This window comes from Scardinius erythrophthalmus (assembly GCF_964197995.2).
Source record: "Scardinius erythrophthalmus genome assembly, chromosome: 5".
Taxonomy (NCBI): Eukaryota; Metazoa; Chordata; class Actinopteri; order Cypriniformes; family Leuciscidae; genus Scardinius; species Scardinius erythrophthalmus.
This window is the reverse complement of record NC_138225.1, coordinates 56,173,331-56,180,830: the sequence shown is the minus strand read 5'-3', so window position 1 is coordinate 56,180,830 and position 7,500 is coordinate 56,173,331.

The following is a 7,500-nucleotide window of genomic DNA, read 5'->3' as shown; positions in this document are numbered from 1 at the left end:
GAACGATAGAACGATAGAACGATAGAACGATAGAATGATAGATAGATAGAACGATAGATAGATAGATAGATAGATAGATAGATAGATAGATAGATAGATAGATAGATAGATAGATAGATAGATAGATAGATAGATAGATAGATAGATAGATAGATAGATAGATAGATAGAAAGATAGAAAGATAGATAGATAGATAGATGACAGATAGATAGATAGATAGAACGATAGATAGAACGATAGAACGATAGATAGAACGATAGAACGATAGATAGATAGATAGATAGATAGATAGATAGATAGATAGATAGATAGATAGATAGATAGAACGATAGAATGATAGATAGATAGATAGATAGATAGATAGATAGATAGATAGATAGATAGATAGATAGATAGATAGATAGATAGATAGATAGATAGATAGATAGATAAATAGATAGATAGATAGATAGATAGATAGATAGATAGATAGATAGATAGATAGATAGATAGAAAGATAGAAAGATAGATAGATAGATGACAGATAGATAGATAGATAGAACGATAGATAGAACGATAGAACGATAGATAGAACGATAGAACGATAGAACGATAGATAGATAGATAGATAGATAGATAGATAGATAGATAGATAGATAGATAGATAGATAGATAGATAGATAGATAGATAGATAGATAGATAGATAGATAGAACGATAGAACGATAGATAGATCGATAGATAGAACGATAGATAGAACGATAGATAGATAGATAGATAGATAGATAGATAGATAGATAGATAGATAGATAGATAGATAGATAGATAGATAGATAGATAGATAGATAGAACGATAGAAAGATAGATAGAACGATAGAACGATAGAACGATAGATAGATAGATAGAACGATAGAAAGATAGATAGGACGATAGAACGATAGAACGATAGAACGATAGATAGATAGATAGATAGATAGATAGATAGATAGATAGATAGATAGATAGATAGATAGATAGATAGATAGATAGATAGATAGATAGATAGATAGATAGAGCGATAGAGCGATAGAACGATAGAGCGATAGAACGATAGAACGATAGATAGATAGATAGATAGATAGATAGATAGATAGATAGAGCGATAGAGCGATAGAACGATAGAGCGATAGAACGATAGAGCGATAGATAGATAGATAGAACGATAGAGCGATAGATAGATAGAACGATAGAACGATAGAGCGATAGATTGATAGATAGATAGATAGATAGATAGATAGATAGATAGATAGATAGATAGATAGATAGATAGATAGATAGATAGATAGATAGAACGATAGAACGATAGAACGATAGAGCGAACGATAGAGCGATAGAAAGATAGATAGAACGATAGAACGATAGAACGATAGATAGAACGATAGATAGAACGATAGATAGAACGATAGATAGATAGATAGATAGATAGATAGATAGATAGATAGATAGATAGATAGATAGATAGATAGATAGAACGATAGAACGATAGATAGATAGATAGATAGATAGATAGATAGATAGATAGATAGATAGATAGATAGATAGATAGATAGATAGAACGATAGAACGATAGAGCGAACGATAGAGCGATAGAAAGATAGATAGAACGATAGAACGATAGAACGATAGATAGAACGATAGAACGATAGAACGATAGATAGAACGATAGATAGAACGATAGATAGAACGATAGATAGAACGATAGATAGATAGATAGATAGATAGATAGATAGATAGATAGATAGATAGATAGATAGATAGATAGATAGATAGATAGATAGATAGATAGATAGATAGATAGATAGATAGATAGATAGATAGATAGATAGATAGAACGATAGAGCGATAGATAGATAGAACGATAGAGCGATAGATAGATAGATAGAACGATAGAGCGATAGATAGATAGAACGATAGAAAGATAGATAGATAGATAGATAGATAGATAGATAGATAGATAGATAGATAGATAGATAGATAGATAGATAGATAGATAGATAGATAGATAGATAGATAGATAGATAGATAGATAGATAGATAGATAGATAGATAGATAGAAAGATAGAATGATAGAGAGATAGATAGATAGAACGATAGAGCGATAGAACAATAGAGCGATAGATATATAGAACGATAGAGCGATAGTTCGATAGATAGATAGATAGATAGATAGATAGATAGATAGATAGATAGATAGATAGATCGATAGATAGATAGATAGATAGATAGATAGATAGATAGATAGATAGATAGATAGATAGATAGATAGATAGATAGATAGATAGAACGATAGAACGATAGATAGATAGATAGATAGATAGATAGATAGATAGATAGATAGATAGATAGATAGATAGATAGATAGATAGATAGATAGATAGATAGATAGATAGATAGATATATAGATAGATAGATAGATAGATAGATGGAACGATAGAACGATAGAGCGATAGATAGAACGATAGAACGATAGATAGAATGATAGAACGATAGAGCGATAGATAGAACGATAGAACGATAGATAGAATGATAGAACGATAGATAGATAGATAGATAGAACGACAGAACGATAGAACGATATAACGATAGATAGAATGATAGAATGATAGATAGAACGATAGAGCGATAGATAGAACGATAGAAAGATAGATAGAACGATAGATAGAACGATAGAACGATAGATAGAACGATAGAACGATAGAGCGATAGATAGAACGATAGATAGAACGATAGAACGATAGAACGATAGAACGATAGATAGATAGATAGATAGATAGATAGATAGATAGATAGATAGATAGATAGATAGATAGATATATAGATAGAATGATAGATATATAGATAGATAGAACGATAGATAGATAGAACGATAGAACGATAGAACGATAGAGCGATAGATAGAACGATAGAAAGATAGATAGAACGATAGATAGAACGATAGATAGATAGATAGATAGATAGATAGATAGATAGATAGATAGATAGAACGATAGAACGATAGAACGATAGAACGATAGATAGATAGATAGATAGATAGATAGATAGATAGATAGATAGATAGATAGAGCGATAGAGCGATAGAGCGATAGAACGATAGATAGATAGAACGATAGAGCGATAGATAGATAGATAGATAGATAGATAGATAGATAGATAGATAGATAGATAGATAGATAGATAGATAGATAGATAGATAGATAGATAGATAGATAGATAGAACGATAGAACGATAGAACGATAGAACGATAGATAGATAGATAGATAGATAGATAGATAGATAGATAGATAGATAGATAGATAGATAGAAAGATAGAAAGATAGATAGATAGATGACAGATAGATAGATAGATAGAACGATAGATAGAACGATAGAACGATAGATAGATAGATAGATAGATAGATAGATAGATAGATAGATAGATAGATAGATAGATAGATAGATAGATAGATAGAGCGATAGAGCGATAGAACGATAGAGCGATAGAACGATAGAGCGATAGATAGATAGATAGAACGATAGAGCGATAGATAGATAGAACGATAGAACGATAGAACGATAGAGCGAACGATAGAGCGATAGAAAGATAGATAGAACGATAGAACGATAGAACGATAGAACGATAGATAGAACGATAGATAGAACGATAGATAGAACGATAGATAGATAGATAGATAGATAGATAGATAGATAGATAGATAGATAGATAGATAGATAGATAGAACGATAGAACGATAGAACGATAGAACGATAGATAGATAGATAGATAGATAGATAGATAGATAGATAGATAGATAGATAGATAGATAGATAGATAGATAGAACGATAGAACGATAGAGCGAACGATAGAGCGATAGAAAGATAGATAGAACGATAGAACGATAGAACGATAGAACGATAGATAGAACGATAGATAGAACGATAGATAGAACGATAGATAGAACGATAGATAGATAGATAGATAGATAGATAGATAGATAGATAGATAGATAGATAGATAGATAGATAGATAGATAGATAGATAGATAGATAGATAGATAGATAGATAGATAGATAGATAGATAGAACGATAGAGCGATAGATAGATAGAACGATAGAGCGATAGATAGATAGATAGAACGATAGAGCGATAGATAGATAGAACGATAGAAAGATAGATAGATAGATAGATAGATAGATAGATAGATAGATAGATAGATAGATAGATAGATAGATAGATAGATAGATAGATAGATAGATAGATAGATAGATAGATAGATAGATAGATAGATAGATAGATAGATAGAAAGATAGAATGATAGAGAGATAGATAGATAGAACGATAGAGCGATAGAACGATAGAGCGATAGATAGATAGAACGATAGAGCGATAGTTCGATAGATAGATAGATAGATAGATAGATAGATAGATAGATAGATAGATAGATAGATAGATAGATAGATAGATAGATAGATAGATAGATAGATAGATAGATAGATAGAACGATAGAACGATAGAACGATAGATAGATAGATAGATAGATAGATAGATATATAGATAGATAGATAGATAGATAGATGGAACGATAGAACGATAGAGCGATAGATAGAACGATAGAACGATAGATAGAATGATAGAACGATAGAGCGATAGATAGAACGATAGAACGATAGATAGAATGATAGAACGATAGATAGATAGATAGATAGAACGACAGAACGATAGAACGATATAACGATAGATAGAATGATAGAATGATAGATAGAACGATAGAGCGATAGATAGAACGATAGAAAGATAGATAGAACGATAGATAGAACGATAGAACGATAGATAGAACGATAGAACGATAGAGCGATAGATAGAACGATAGATAGAACGATAGAACGATAGAACGATAGAACGATAGATAGATAGATAGATAGATAGATAGATAGATAGATAGATAGATAGATAGATAGATAGATAGATAGATAGATAGATAGATAGATAGATAGATAGATAGATATATAGATAGAATGATAGAAAGATAGATATATAGATAGATAGAACGATAGATAGATAGAACGATAGAACGATAGAACGATAGAGCGATAGATAGAACGAAAGAAAGATAGATAGAACGATAGATAGAACGATAGATAGATAGATAGATAGATAGATAGATAGATAGATAGATAGATAGATAGATAGATAGATAGATAGATAGATAGAACGATAGAACGATAGAACGATAGAACGATAGATAGATAGATAGATAGATAGATAGATAGATAGATAGATAGATAGATAGATAGATAGATAGATAGATAGATAGATAGATAGATAGATAGATAGATAGATAGATAGAGCGATAGAGCGATAGAGCGATAGAACGATAGATAGATAGAACGATAGAGCGATAGATAGATAGATAGATAGATAGATAGATAGATAGATAGATAGATAGATAGATAGATAGATAGAACGATAGAACGATAGAACGATAGATAGATAGATAGATAGATAGATAGATAGATAGATAGATAGATAGATAGAAAGATAGAAAGATAGATAGATAGATGGCAGATAGATAGATAGATAGATAGAACGATAGATAGAACGATAGAACGATAGATAGAACGATAGAACGATAGAACGATAGAACGATAGATAGATAGATAGATAGATAGATAGATAGATAGATAGATAGATAGATAGATAGATAGATAGATAGATAGATAGATAGATAGATAGATAGATAGATAGATAGATAGATAGATAGAACGATAGAACGATAGATAGATCGATAGATAGAACGATAGATAGAACGATAGATAGATAGATAGATAGATAGATAGATAGATAGATAGATAGATAGATAGATAGATAGATAGATAGATAGATAGATAGATAGATAGATAGAACGATAGAAAGATAGATAGAACGATAGAACGATAGAACGATAGAACGATAGAACGATAGATAGATAGATAGAACGATAGAAAGATAGATAGGACGATAGAACGATAGAACGATAGAACGATAGATAGATAGATAGATAGATAGATAGATAGATAGATAGATAGATAGATAGATAGATAGATAGATAGATAGATAGATAGATAGATAGAGCGATAGAGCGATAGAACGATAGAGCGATAGAACGATAGAACGATAGATAGATAGATAGATAGATAGATAGATAGATAGATAGATAGATAGATAGATAGATAGATAGATAGAGCGATAGAGCGATAGAACGATAGAGCGATAGAACGATAGAGCGATAGATAGATAGATAGAACGATAGAGCGATAGATAGATAGAACGATAGAACGATAGAGCGATAGATTGATAGATAGATAGATAGATAGATAGATAGATAGATAGATAGATAGATAGATAGATAGATAGATAGAACGATAGAACGATAGAGCGAACGATAGAGCGATAGAAAGATAGATAGAACGATAGAACGATAGAACGATAGAACGATAGATAGAACGATAGATAGAACGATAGATAGAACGATAGATAGAACGATAGATAGATAGATAGATAGATAGATAGATAGATAGATAGATAGAACGATAGAACGATAGATAGATAGATAGATAGATAGATAGATAGATAGATAGATAGATAGATAGATAGATAGATAGATAGATAGAACGATAGAACGATAGAGCGAACGATAGAGCGATAGAAAGATAGATAGAACGATAGAACGATAGAAAGATAGAACGATAGATAGAACGATAGATAGAACGATAGATAGAACGATAGATAGAACGATAGATAGAACGATAGATAGATAGATAGATAGATAGATAGATAGATAGATAGATAGATAGATAGATAGATAGATAGAACGATAGAGCGATAGATAGATAGAACGATAGAGCGATAGATAGATAGATAGAACGATAGAGCGATAGATAGATAGAACGATAGAAAGATAGATAGATAGATAGATAGATAGATAGATAGATAGATAGATAGATAGATAGATAGATAGATAGATAGATAGATAGATAGATAGAAAGATAGAATGATAGAGAGATAGATAGATAGAACGATAGAGCGATAGAACGATAGAGCGATAGATAGATAGAACGATAGAGCGATAGTTCGATAGATAGATAGATAGATAGATAGATAGATAGATAGATAGATAGATAGATAGATAGATAGATAGATAGATAGATAGATAGATAGATAGATAGATAGATAGAACGATAGAACGATAGATAGATAGATAGATAGATAGATAGATAGATAGATAGATAGATAGATAGATATATAGATAGATAGATAGATAGATAGATGGAACGATAGAACGATAGAGCGATAGATAGAACGATAGAACGATAGATAGAATGATAGAACGATAGAGCGATAGATAGAACGATAGAACGATAGATAGAATGATAGAACGATAGATAGATAGATAGATAGATAGATAGAACGACAGAACGATAGAACGATATAACGATAGATAGAATGATAGAATGATAGATAGAAC